This window comes from Taudactylus pleione, unplaced genomic scaffold (genome assembly GCF_031769625.1).
Source record: "Taudactylus pleione unplaced genomic scaffold, aTauple2 ptg000513l, whole genome shotgun sequence".
Taxonomy (NCBI): Eukaryota; Metazoa; Chordata; class Amphibia; order Anura; family Myobatrachidae; genus Taudactylus; species Taudactylus pleione.
Window position 1 is genome coordinate 5,442,824 of NW_028284915.1, and position 14,470 is coordinate 5,457,293.

The 14,470-nt window shown below is 40.4% G+C and overlaps 2 protein-coding genes across 3 annotated transcripts in view; one reads left to right on the forward strand and one right to left on the reverse strand.

Moving 5' to 3' along the window:
- The window catches only part of NPY5R (neuropeptide Y receptor Y5), a 73,398-nt gene extending 63,923 nt beyond the window's left edge, over positions 1 to 9,475 (reverse strand). Inside the window, exon 1 of one of the 2 annotated variants that reach the window (XM_088450278.1) lies at positions 9,445 to 9,475. The gene's annotated coding sequence lies outside the window, so the exon portion shown is untranslated. Of the gene's footprint in view, positions 1 to 9,199; positions 9,316 to 9,444 lie in introns of those variants that run through there. The other variant, XM_088450277.1, reaches the window with a different exon arrangement.
- Positions 9,476 to 12,912: 3,437 nt separating this feature from the next.
- Positions 12,913 to 14,470, forward strand: part of NPY1R (neuropeptide Y receptor Y1) — an 84,042-nt gene continuing 82,484 nt past the window's right edge. Inside the window, exon 1 of the mRNA XM_088450279.1 lies at positions 12,913 to 12,998. The gene's annotated coding sequence lies outside the window, so the exon portion shown is untranslated. The remainder of the gene's footprint in view (positions 12,999 to 14,470) is intronic.

Below are 14,470 nucleotides of genomic sequence, written 5' to 3' on the forward strand. Positions count from 1 at the left end.
TGAACTCAATTTATTGAATAAGGGTTTTTCATTTATACCATCAGTTCCCTTTGACGAATTTCAATGGAACATTGAAAAGCATTCATTACAAAGTAAACTTAAATTAAGAGAATATATTGGGTCAGGTTTGCAGCCGGGTCAAAATCAGGATCAAATTCCCAGGCAGTTGAAACATTTCTGTCCAAAATTCTAGTTTTGATCCATTGTCAAACAATTTAAGTATTAAAACATTCATACACATAATGGAATATGAGGTACAAGAAGGATTGAAGAATCAAAAGAATCATCACCCAAATTTGACGATACTAGAATGCCAGGCATTGGAATCATTATCAAAAAATGATGATTTAGTTATCCGTCCGGCGCATAAGGGAGGGGCGATCAAGGACTACAAAAAAGAGGTAAATCACCATTTGTTGGATCAACAAGTTTATAATAAATTAGATAGAGACCCTACTAGGTTATGTAAAAAACGTCTCAAGGAAGTCCTATTAAGAGCTGTGGATATGGGTTTTATTACAGTCCAAATGATGGACATTCTTAATCCGGCATACTCGTTGGCTCCGCTATTTTATACCATCCCGAAGGTCCATAAAAATCTGGACCCACCCCCCGGTCGACCAATAATCTCTGCCCGGGTGTCGTTACTGCAACCAACATCAGTATTTTTGGACTCTTTACTATAGCCTTTAATTCAGAAAGAGAAAAGTTTCCTTTTGGACACTACAACTTTTTTAAACAAATTTAATTCTATTGCTAAAATACCGGAAGGTTGCTGGTTAGCAAGTATAGATGTCTTTAGTCTCTATACTTCCATACCTCATGATTTAGGTTTAATAGCTGTTAAAAAAATTTTGATGAAAAGTGGTATATTTTCTGAGGCTAAAATAGAGATTATTTTGATGTTGTTTGAAATAATACTCACTAATAATTTCTTCCTCTATGATAAACAATTTTTTATGCAGGTTAAAGGCTGCACTATGTGTTCTAGCGCAGCCCCTGCTTATGCTAATATTTTCATGTTTGCAATACAGGAAGATTTATTTTTCAATGATACAGGGATCAGTGATCAAATATTAATGTTTACACGCTTTATAGATGATCTTTTTGTAATTTGGGGCGGAGATGAGAAAACTGTCATAGCTGTGATTGAAGCATATAACCAAAAAGAAGGTTCAATTAAATTCACATTTTCTATTGATCAACGTGAAAGAAATTTTTTAGAACTTAAAGTAAGCATTGAGGAAGGCAACATTGTTACCATGGTTTATTCCAAGCCAATGGATCGCAATAATTTGTTGCAAGCACATAGCTGTCACACTAAAAGTCTAATAAGAGGGTTACCATACTCCCAAATGGTCCGTATCTACCGAATTAACAGCAATAGAGGGAAAGCAGCGGAACAAATAGATGAACTTATTGACAAATTCATCAATTGGGGTTATTCATTAACAACCCTATTAGAAGCTAAATCCAGGGCACTGGATCTAGATAGGGAAAAGTTATTAAGTAAGAAACCCTCTGATTCCAATATTAGCACTAAGTTCCCTTGGGTTAATAGGTTTAATGTCAGGTCCCCTTTGATCAATGGCATCAGTAAAAAAACACTGGCCCTTGATTGTTTCAGATGGAAAATTAAATCCATTTAATGCCTTGTTACTCACGGGGCCGAAACTTATGCAATTATCTAGTCAAAGCTGACATAGCAGGTACAAATAAGAAATTTGGCTTGGAACAAAGGAAGTTGGGTTGTATCAGGTGTACATGTGTCACCTGCCAATTCCTTATTTGTGGCGACTCTTTTAATCACCCTCAGACTGGAAAGAATATTCAAATTCGTAATTTGCTTGATTGTAATTCAAGTTTTGTTGTATACCAGATTCTATGTCCGTGTGGATTATCCTATATCGGAAAGACTGAGCGCAAATTTAAGGAGTGGAAGGCAGCACATCGTTCACCTATTAGGAATGCCTTAGTAACAGGTAAGAGTGAGCAACCAGTTGCTAGTCATTTCTATGAAATACGCCACCCTTTAAGCAGTCTCCGATATAGGATGATCGACCACATTGTACCATCTCTAAGAGGTGGAGACCGTTCACGTAAACTGCTTCAGTGTGAAGCGAAATGGATAGCTAGGTTGGGAGTTATTCACCCTAACGGCCTTAATGAAACTACTCCGTATGGATGTTTTATATAAAGAACTTACATGGATTTTTTACTACTGAGGGTGGCTTAGTAAGTTATAAATAAATAAAACGGAACCTTAACCTTTGTTTAGATATTGCTCATAAATTTACCAGCATCATGCATTTATAAACTATGTAGATTAAGACAGCTTAATGATTCATCTGATAATTGTATGGTTTTATATCAAATGTGTTGAGATTGGACGCTAGCAGGGATGCTAATGGTAACTATGGTGATGGTTTTTCATATATATATATATATACACAGGTTGAGTCTCCCATATCCAAATATTCCGAAATACGGAATATTCCGAAATACAGAATTTTTTTGGCAAGACTGAAATAATGAAACCTTTGATTTTTGATGGTTCAATGTACACAAACTTTGTCTAAGGCACAAAATATTAAAAATATTGTATAAAATTACCTTCAGGCTGTGTGTATAAGGTGTATATGAAACATAAATGAATTTCATTTCTGTACACAAACTTTGTTTGAGCCACAAAATTATTGAATATATTGTATAGATTTACCTGCAGGCTGTGTGTATAAGGTGTATATAACACATAAATGCATTCTGTGTGTATATTTGGGTCCTATTCCGAAGATATTTCATTATGGTATGCAATTATTCCAAAATATGGAATATTCTGTTATCCAAAATACCCCTGGTCCCAAGCATTTTGGATATGGGAGACTCAACCTGTATACTGTATATAACATCAAAAAAAGTTTGAAAACACTAACAGTAGTATTTCCCAACACTTTTTCAAATGTCATAATAAAGTCCACAATGGATGAAATTTGTGGGTACTGTCAGAGCCGTAACTAGACTTTTTGGTGCCCTGTGCCAAAAAAGGGCCATGGCTTCATGTGGAAGGGCCAGGGAAGAGATAGGAGAGACCAGGAGATGCTGGAGATGAAATAAGAGGAAGCTACAAGCAAGAATGATAATAAACAGAAATTTGACAGGCCCAAACAGCGCCCCCTGACCTGTGGTGCCCTGTGCGATGGCACCTGCCGCACTACCCTAGCTACGGCCCTCGATACTGTTTCCTAGAAGTCTCTGCACATTGGAGAGGTGGAGATTTAGTGACCACTGTGAATAAAATGTGAAACAAAATGGATATACACTTTAAAGACTCTAAACAACAAGGACTTACTATTGATATTGCATTAAATGCTATTCTATAAACATAACGTGCAGTATCAACATAACTGCATATATTAGAATAGACACTATACAGTATGGAATAATTATTTCACTCATTTCTATTTATTTAATTAATTTTTAAATGGATTCACTGAAACCAATGGATTCTCTCTTGCACATGCTTACCACTCTTTTTATGTTCATTTCCGGTTAATGGATTCTAGGTTTTTATAGACTAACAATACATTTTTTTTAGTATAAATATAATTTAAATGTAACAATTAACATTCTCGACAAAGTATCTGCAGATGTATGAAACCAGTGGCGTGACTAGGGCAGGGCGAGCGGGGCATGTGCCCTGGTCCCTGTGGGACCGGTCGTGGGGGAGGGGGGTGCCGCCGGCCACGATACCAGCCCACCCTAGTTAGCCAGTGTAGCACCCACTGCGGTCCTGTGCTGCACAGCCGAGCCCCTTCCCTCCCCCTGAGCGCTTGCCCAATAACGCCAGGAGGAGGGTGGCAGGTGGGCTCATGCTGTGCATAACACACACATCACAGCCAGCGCTGGCGGCGATGTGTGTGTTAACCAGCAGCCAATGAGAGTCATACGACTCTCATTGGCTGCTGCTGCTACTGCACACACATCACTGCCGAGCGGCAGCAATGTGTGTGTGAATCAGCAGCCAATGAGAGTCAGACAGACTCTCATTGGCTGCTGCTGCACACACATCTCCGCCAGCGCTGGTGGAGATGTGTGTGTTAAACAGCAGCTAATGAGAGTCAGACAGACTCTCATTGACTGCTGCAGGCCCACTGCAAGAGCCGGCTCCCTTCCGGCTCCTGCAGTGGGTAATGGGAGAGAAGTCTTGACGTCATGACGTCTCTCCCAGAATGCAAAGCGCGCCAGTCCTGGAGGACTGACATACGGCGGGAGCAGTGGCCGGAGCTGGAGCGTGGATTCAGGTAAGTGTATTTTTTTTTTGTGTAACTTGTGTGTCTGCACTATGGGGAATGGAGGGAGATAATACTACTACTGGGGGCACCATTATTGTGGGGGGAGATACTACTACTACTGGGGGCACCATTATTGGTGGGGATACTACTACTACTGGGGGCACCATTATTGGGGGGAGAGATACTACTACTACTGGGGGCACCATTAATGGGGGGGAAGATACTAATACTACTACTACAGGCACCATTATTGGGGTGAGGGCTACTACTACTACTGGGGGCACCATTACTGGGGGGGATACTAGTACTACTACTACTACTAATACTGGGGGCACCATTATTGGGGGGAGCTACTACTACTACTGGGGGCACCATTACTGGGGGGATCTCTACTGGGGTTGGGGGACTACTGGGGACTACAACTGGGGGGGCTACTACTGGTGGCACTGCATCGGGAGGGGGAACCTCTACTGGGGGGAAACTACTACTGGGGGCACTATATAAGGGGCTTTCTACTAGGGGACCCATTACTGGGGGCACTAAATAGGGAGGATCACTACAGGGGGCACTGTATAAGGGCACTGGATAGGGGGATCACTACTGGGGGCCTGCATAAGGGGGACTACTACTGGGGCACTGCATGGGGTGGAGACTAATGCTGGGGGCACTATATCTAAGGGACTAGGGGCACTGCACTGGGGGGACCACTACTGGGGGCACTAAATAGGGAAGACCACTACAGGGGGCACTATATAAGGGGCACTGGATATGGGGGATCACTACTGGGGGCCTGCATAAGGGGGAGCACTACTGGGGTCACTGCATGGGGGGGACTACTGCTGAGGGCACTATATAAAGGGCATTGCATAGGAGGTACCACTACTGGGGGCACTGCATAGTGGGGACTACTAATGGGGACACTATATAAAGGGCACTGCATAAGGGGATACCACTACTGGGGGCACTGCATTGGGGGGACTGATACTGGGGGCACTATATGAGGGGGACCACTACTGGGGGCACTTCATAGGGGGGACCATTACATGGGGCACTGCATAAGGGGGACCACTACTGGGGGCACTGAATAAGGGGAACTAATGGGGGGCTGCATAAGGGGACCACTACTGGGGCTACTGTATAAGGGGCACTACTATGGCCCTGCACTACTGGGGGTACTGTATAAGAAGCACTACTGGGGTTAAGGTGCATATGAAAAGGAATGTTCACAGTGGCGATAAAGGGGTGTGTGTCATGTAGACACGCCCCATTTTTAAGTGACCACGCCCATTTTTTTGCGGCGCGCGCACATAGAGGTGGGTGTAGGAACTCCATTTTTACATTTGCCCTGCTCTCCAAATAACCTAGTTATGCCACTGGTAGAAACACATTAGATGCTTGCAAGAGAACTTTAAAAACAGAAGCCATCTTTAGTGACATCATCACTGGCTGCCTGGCAGCTTGCCCGCTGCTAATCCCATCTGACGCTGCACAACAGGAGACTAAGGTAGTGCCAGTTCAGGGTCAGTTAGAAATCCATTGGGGCTCTCCAATATTGGCACCATTGCTCACGGAGAACATATTGGAGCACTGTGCATACGGTCCTCAACACCAGTACAAAAGATATCTATAAATACCAACTCAGTGGGACTTATTTCAGTCCATCTATTAATTTTTTTTTTATATTTTAAATGTCTAAATATATATATTGCTTGTGATATATTTTGATCATATCAGTGTCTAATACATATTTACACTAACAGACCACTCATTTGAACTATATTTACTTAACCACTTAACTGGCATGGTTGCATGTGATGTGACCGCAGCCAGCTGGGCTTTAGCTGACATGGTCTCATCCGAAACGAGCGTGCTGTCCCGCTAAGTCCCACAGCTTTTAAAGAGATCTGTTCTGCACATGTACAGAACAGATTTCTCTGACTCCCCGGCAGCCCTGGCAGTGATGATGCTTTCTGTGACTCCTGGCATCAGTGCTGGAATCGTGCCCCAAAATGCTGTGTGAACGGCATTCTGTAGTGCATGCACCAGGGGCCAAAGTACGAGTAGGGAACTTAGAGATCACCTGAAACAGGAGGAACTGATCATTAGTCCCTCCTGACGCACACTCTGCTGCGTTCTGCAGGGGAGGCGCAAGTACCCCAGGGGGTGGAGGGACAAATTCACAGGGGTTCCCTATTTACACTGGTGTAATGCCTCACTTAAAGAAATATGGGGGATAGAAGAATTTTAAATTAGTTAAAAAATGACACTGGTCACTGGGGGAGGAGGGGGGGCTGCAAAAATGGGGACCTAGAACACTGGGGCTTGGGGAGGTCACACAACTGGGGTATATTGCCTCTAGGGCATAGGGGTATAATGTTAATGGGGAACAATTGATATTGGGGGGGAATCTATTGCCTATGGTAGTGGGTGATAATTTTACTATAGGGGCCTATGGACATGGGGTGGTGCGGGACACCCACTAGGCACAGTTTTTTTTTCAATAAAATATTTTAAGTAATTTTTAAAAATAGAATTTGAACTTAATTATATAAAACAAATCATCAATCTTTGAAGGTGATTTGGTAAAATAAATTGGCAATTAAGTGGTTAAGGTGAAAACTTGGTGCCCCACACTGTTGTATCAGGAATGCCTGGCTGTGTAGTTTTCTGCCTCCAGTGAAAATCTAAATATAAATGAGTTATCCACATGTACAAGGAAGTCCGTAATGTTTCCACTCAGTGGGCAGGTATAGAAGTACTTCTTGCCCCAGTATTTTCTGCATTTAATTACATTACCTAGATTTTTTTTCCACGCAAAGATCTTGCCAGCAAATATTATATATTTTAGTGTAGAGATGTTTTTTTATGTGCATCACTACTGTATAGTGTTAACTGTATATTCATACCATTTCTATAGAAATGTATGAGTAGTAGTGTATTCTACATGTAAACATGACTCGGTAGTAATTATATATTTGTGATGCTAAAAAAGAGAGCACTTTGTGGGGCCTATTGCTTGGCCAAAATAAATCAGTGCTAAACTGTAACTGTACAGATAAATATGTGCATACTGCCCATTGTGACATTTAGATTTAGGACAAAATAACCCTATCCTTGATCCTCCCAAACCTTACCCAAATTCTCACCTGAATACTCATCTTTGGGTGAAACTCTACACTGTTCTGCTGCAATCAGGATAGGTGTCAGGTATGACATGCACCATCTCCATCTGACTTTCAGAAAGGACATTTACAGAATATTCAACCGTGTGCAAAAATACTGTATTTAACCTTCTGTGGGACTGTCTGTCCAGATGAAAGTGTACATGGGAGTAGCAGGAACATTGCCACTTCTAAGTCTTTTCTACAACACTTTATTATTTCCCCCTCATTCATTACAGCCCGGACATTTCCTTCTAAAATACTGCAACATGCATAATGGATTAGTGCACATAGCCCAAATGCATATCCACAAAATGTCATATTTATATTATACGTTCAATTGCAAACTCTGTATAAAGATGGAATAGGAATATTTTAATGAATAGAAAACTTGGAGATTCAATATTAAAATCTTGGCCTTGTCTCCTCTTTTCTCACCAAGCATTTGTCACTTCCCCCGATACCCCTCAGGCTGCCAATATCTAGATGAGCTATAACACTCATTTCCCAAAGAAAAATAGATGCACAATGTCACACAACAGCTGACCTTATTTGTACAGCTTTGTATCACATAAACTTGTGTGATAACAAAATATGTTACAACATAGTAAGCAAAGCAGCATTAATACTTTATTTAACCTTTCTTTTACCGTACCGTACTCTGTGCTACTGGTAAGCAGCCGATTCTCATCACAGCAAAATACAATACTGTAAAGTTTAAACCCATTGATATTCACCCCTCTATGTAAAGTTTTGATGATAACATGTATACGGATGTAATAGTTCAAAAACTTCTGTGCATGAGATCAATGATGAGCATAAATTTAAAGACAAATGTAAAAGTGTATAAGGAGAAACGTGCTAGAACTGCTTTTGAAAAGAATTTTCTTTTAAATTTAATATACTGCATTTAATTGGGTGCTCATTTATTACCAACTTATTAGAAATTTAAAGTCTGGAACTTAAATAGCAGGCATGTATAGAATACAATAGGTGAAATTGTTAGGTAAAACTAAAGACATATTGTATACAGTATATATATATATATATATATTTATATATAATATATATATATACACGCACACATATATATAAATATATATATATACACACACACACACACACATATATATATATATATATTTATATTGTATGTCTTGTGACTAGTAATCAGTTTAAAGGCTCTAAGCAGGTGAACTACGCATATATTAATATTTTATGGGCTAGACTAAGAAAAACTTTTAACATTCTACCAATGTGTTTGCGTCATATGAAATGGAAGAAAAAGTAGAGAACTATGAACAATTCTAGTCGTACCGTTACATTGAATTTAGTGGGTTTGAGGTGTGATAGCTATATTCTGCTGTAACCCATCCCTTACACAAGCAAACATTCGGTACAATATTACAGGGGTAGTAAGCAGAGAAAGGCTGGAGAGAAACCACAAATACTTTAAATGACCACTGTAATTACTGCTAATGCCCTGGACCAAGTCAAATTTCCACTTAGACAAAGAGCCATAGGTTTCAATGACAGATCTTCCCCTAGCACCTTATACTGAGGGTGTATGGACGAGATTGTCCATAGCTGTCACAGGGTAGATTCAGATGAGTCCTGAAATTGTTTTACTTAGCTGTTCACAAAAAGTTGCAAGATGCAAATCAATATTATTTCGTACAGTTACAGTGAAAATGCAACAATTAGTAAGTATTTATCTAGTAATGATGAAGAATAAAGATACTGTACCTTGTCTGGATGTCAGTCTCAGCTTGCTGTATTGATAAATAATGGATGTTTGGAGTAAGAGATGGACAAAGCATGTGAAGAAAGAGACAGAGGATGGGTCATAGCTCCAGTTATCACTCTGCCTGAGATTGCAAAGACTGTGGCTCACTAAGAGACGCCCCTTATAGCTGGCATCCACCTTACACACACATCACATGCTGATCTGCAAAGCACTGCTGGCTGCAGCCACATCACCTGCACATTACCTGTCTGTGCTGTGCTGCTGAGTAATCCTGAGACACATTCAGGTCTATAGAAAAGCTCAGATAAAATGGTGCTGAAGCTGACAGCAGCAGTTTGGGGAAGTTTGTATAGCCAGCAATGTACTGTATATGTCCCTGTTGTGTATCAGCGGGTCACTGCCCCCTGGTGGCTGATCCCAGTGTTGCTTTAATATAGACTGCAAACGTGTATACATGACATAAAAGATTTTTCTGCCTAACTTGTGTGTGTATACTATGCTAGTGATATCAATAAGATCATTGTCATTAGGAATACTTCACCTCTTGTATACCACGATACATCTTATCTAAAGCATACCATATGTTTACACAGGATGACCACTTAATAGCTCTTCAGTACTGCTAATAAATAGATGCACAGTACAATGTGATGTATTATTTCTGGATTGGAATGCTATTACTCAATAGTATAGAGCCTGTAGTATATGATCAACTCACTATGTTCCCTGCAGCCCCGCACTGAAAAAAGACTGTAAAAATTTGTGAATGACACATATCTTCCTGGCAACACAATCCCAAGGGGACATTGCTCAAAGTAGGACAAGGTTATTATGTGTATTAATATGTGTTTTTGATTCAGCTGAAAGCAGCAACCAATATCCCTACATCAGGTACAGTTGCTTTACAGTGACACATTGCCACAATCATATATTGCACTGCCCTGGCATGATGTACAGTCAGAAATCATTAGTGAGGTACAGTAGCTGTACAGTGACAGGTTGCCAGTCATATATTACACTGCCCTGGCATGATGTACAGTCAGAAAACATTAGTGAAATACAGTATCTGTTCAGCGCCACATTGCCAAAATCATATATTACACTGCCATGGCATTGTGTACAGTTAAAAAGCATTGGTCAGGCACAGTAGCTGTACATTGACAAGTTGTCACAGTCATATATTACAGTGCCATGGCATGGTGTACAGTCAGAGAGCATTGGTGAGGCACAGTAGCTGTATATTGACATGATGCCACAATCATATATTACAGTGCAATGGCATTGTGTACAGTGAGAGAGCATTGGTCAGGCACAGTAGCTGTACATTGACACGTTGTCACAGTCATATATTACAGTGCCATGGCATGGTGTACAGTCAGAGAGCATTGGTGTGGAAGAGTACAGTAGCTGTACAGTGACACATTGCCAGAACCATATACTGTATTATAGTGCCATGGCAGTGTGTACAATCAGAGAGAATTAGTGAGGCAGAGTAGCAGTACACGTTGCCACAATCATATATTCCATTAACGTAGCATGGTGTACAGTCAGTGAGCATTGGTGAGGCACAGTAACTATACAGTGACACATTGTCACAGTCATATATTACATTACCCTGGCATGGTGTACAGTCAGCGAGCATTGGTGAGGCACAGTAACTATACACTGACACATTGTCACAGTTATATATTATTATTTATTATTTATTTACAGTTTCTTATATAGCGCAGCAAATTCCATCGCGCTTTACAATTTGAATCAACATTAACATTATACTGGGTTGTAAACAACATACATACATAAAAGACATGCATAAGGGTAAGAGGGCCCTGCTCGCAATACCCTGGCATGGTGTACAGTCAGTGAGTATTGGTGAGACACAGTAACTATACAGTGACACATTGTCACAGTCATATAATACATTACCCTGGCATGCTGTACAGTCAGAGAGCATTGGTGAGGCACAGTAACTATACAGTGACACATTGTCACAGTCATATATTACATTACCCTGGCATGGTGTACAGTCAGTGAGCATTGGTGAGGCACAATAACTATACAGTGACACATTGTCACAGTTATATGTTACATTACCGTAGCATGGTGTACAGTCAGTGAGCATTGGTGAGGCACAGTAACTATACAGTGACACGTTGCCACAATCATATTACAGTGCCATGTCATGGTGTACAGTCAGAGAGCATTGGTGAGGCACAGTAACTATACAGTGACACATTGTCACAGTCATATATTACATTACCCTGGCATGGTGTACAGTCAGTGAGCATTGGTGAGGCACATTGTCACAGTCATGTGTTACATTACCCTGGCATGGTGTACAGTCAGTGAGCATTGGTGAGGCACAGTAACTATACAGTGACACGTTGCCACAATCATATTACAGTGCCATGGCATGGTGTACAGTCAGAGAGCATTGGTGATGCAGTTAATGAGTCCTATAGAGGTATGTCATTCTTCTGTAATGATCCTGACAGCTGTAACCTTGTGATGGATAGGTGAGCAGTGGGATCCTAGGGGGGAGGAACTCTCAGAATTGTACCTTTCTGCCATATGATCACTGTGCATACGTTTTAAACAGATAAACAATTGAGTATAAAGTAAATGTTATACTGTATATAACATGGTGAAAATAGAATCTTTATGTGGATTTTCAGCAAGTGAGGACTTGAGGACTGGAGTATTTCAGACACCTGTCTTTGCTTGGTACGAGTGCTCATCGGTATCTATGTTCATGTGTTTGTCTTTTTGTCATATGAATAGGAAATCAGTTGAGGGTCAAATTAATTTCCTTTCTTTAATATTGTACCTTTTTGTAAAATCGTCTGTGGTTTAATTGTTAACGAAAATGTTGGCTGTGATTTCCACGAATAATTGAAGTGCAATTATTGAGCTGAGTGAGTAGAATGGGCAATGGTACTTTAGGGTGAATTAGCCTGAGGCTAGGCATTCTCTTACAGATCTGAATTACATCGTAATGCTAAATAAGAAACATATCCTATTACATGATCATTTTAAAAGAAGATGGATGATACACAGTAGTCTTGGAGATAGAAATCCCGAATTGTGATGAGCTGTTCTCTCTCTCCCCCTCCCTCCCCCAGTTGTGCTGGCATGTCAGTGCTTCATATACACTAAAGTTGATAATTTCACTGCCTGTATACTGTGTACAAAATGGAAGTTGTTATGCATACTAACATAGTACCCTATAGAATAATGTACTATTGTATAGTGCTAACAGTTTGTGCCGGCCTCGGATTGGCAAGTGTTGCACTGTTGTTGATGAATATAGCAAGCAGATTTACATCTTAGCTATACAGCTTCACTGTATTCCGATATGAAAGCGATAAGTGTATCCAGCCACCAGGGGGCAGTGACCCGCAGATGTATCACAACTACAGGGACATGTAAGCTGCTTGGCAATCAAACTTCCACACACTTCAGAGCTGTTGTCAGCTCAAGCAGAATTTTTTCCTGTGGTTTTATATCTAATTGCAATTCTCTCAGGATTACTAAGCAACACACCCCCAGATGGGTAATGTGAAGGTGATGGCTTTGTAGTCTGCATTTGCAGATCAGCATGTGATGATGTTAGGAGGAGGTGGAGCTGAGCTGTAAAGGGGCTTGGCTTCATCTTCCACAATCTTACAGTCTCAGGCAGTGAAATAACTGGAGCTATGCCCCATTCTCTTTTCCCTTTCCCTACATGCATTACCCATCTCTTATTCCTTAGATCCCTCATTAATATGTGCAGGAAGAAGGAGCAGGAATCTTAGCAAGGTACAGTGCTTTTACCTCTATTCTGTTACTAGGGAACATTCTCTCACCTTGGCATCTGTCACTCTGCAGCTTGCTGACTTTTTCTGTACAGGTAAAGTAAATATCTCTGTAAGTGAGCCATGTTTCCATACAGTATTCTGCACTCAGGTAGAAATTGCCATAGTAATGCACATAGTTATATGCACAAACCTCCAGGAGGCATCTTTCTGCTGAATGTTGTGTTTGCAGAACTATTAATGTCTACAATTTGAGAGTTTTCCATTGTATTGGTCATTTTGTCTCAGTAGAATAGCGGTAGCCAATTTATAGTTCTATCAAAATGAGTCTCAGCCCTGCTTGTGAGATTCAGCTCAGCTGGCTGCCAGTAGCTTGCTGTGCATACTGCACCTTATATAATAGCTTATCTGCCTCACACGGAGACATTCTCACCTGCACACTTCTGTCGTACAGGCTGGATGCACTAAGGTAAGATTCTCATGCACATGACATCTTCTCAAATATCAGTCGCTTTGTTACTTCGGCATAGCTTGAGGAAATGAATATTATTAATATGATCTGAAAAAATACTATATATATTGTAAATTAATTACCAAAGTCATGGAAACGACCACTTTATGTTATGCCAATGTAAAGTAATTATGTTTTATACCATGATTGATCTTAATATACATACATATGTTTGCTACTGTGTCACATGTATATTGTATGTTAAACATATAAAATAATTGTCATTGTGTGTGTGCAATATGTATGTATTGAGAGACAGTGAGTGTGTGTGTGACAGTATGTATGTAAGTACTGAGTGGACACACATCCAGTGACAAGTGCAATTAAATGTATCTCTTGGTTCTATTAGCCATTTACACAGATGAAGTTGCAAACTTCCCAGTTAAGCTAGAATAACCCTGTAGGCTCCACTAAGAATTGAGCTCAGGCTCAAGCTGTCATATTGTTTAGCTTAGAACATGTTAATCACATTGTGTGATACGAATGAGCTGGCACCCAGCAGCACAGAGAATGATGTATTTATAAATGTCACTTTGCATTGTTTTTTATTTTATGACAAGCTTTCATCTCTGCCTGGTTTTACAACATCATAGAGAAGGGTGCATATGGCACAGAGCAGAGGTGTTTATAAATGTGTATACAGTATTAACATGAGAGCAAACATGGATGTATAAACTCAGCAATGTATGTATATGTTGACATTTTCCAGATAAATGCACTTTTGCTAGGTATATTTAGATAATTTTTCCAGTGTTCATTTTTGAAGGAGTCTTTTCCCTACAGTAGATCATATATAATGTGTAATACTGTACTTATTGCCATGTTTTTCTTTGTGATTTTTCTAGCCTTCTACATGACCCATTCTAAACAGTACACAATCTTCTGTCCCCAGATTTCAGAGTTCTTTTTCTATTGCAGTTACCTGGGCTGAGTTAAGTAATGACTGGTGGAGGTCATTTAAAACC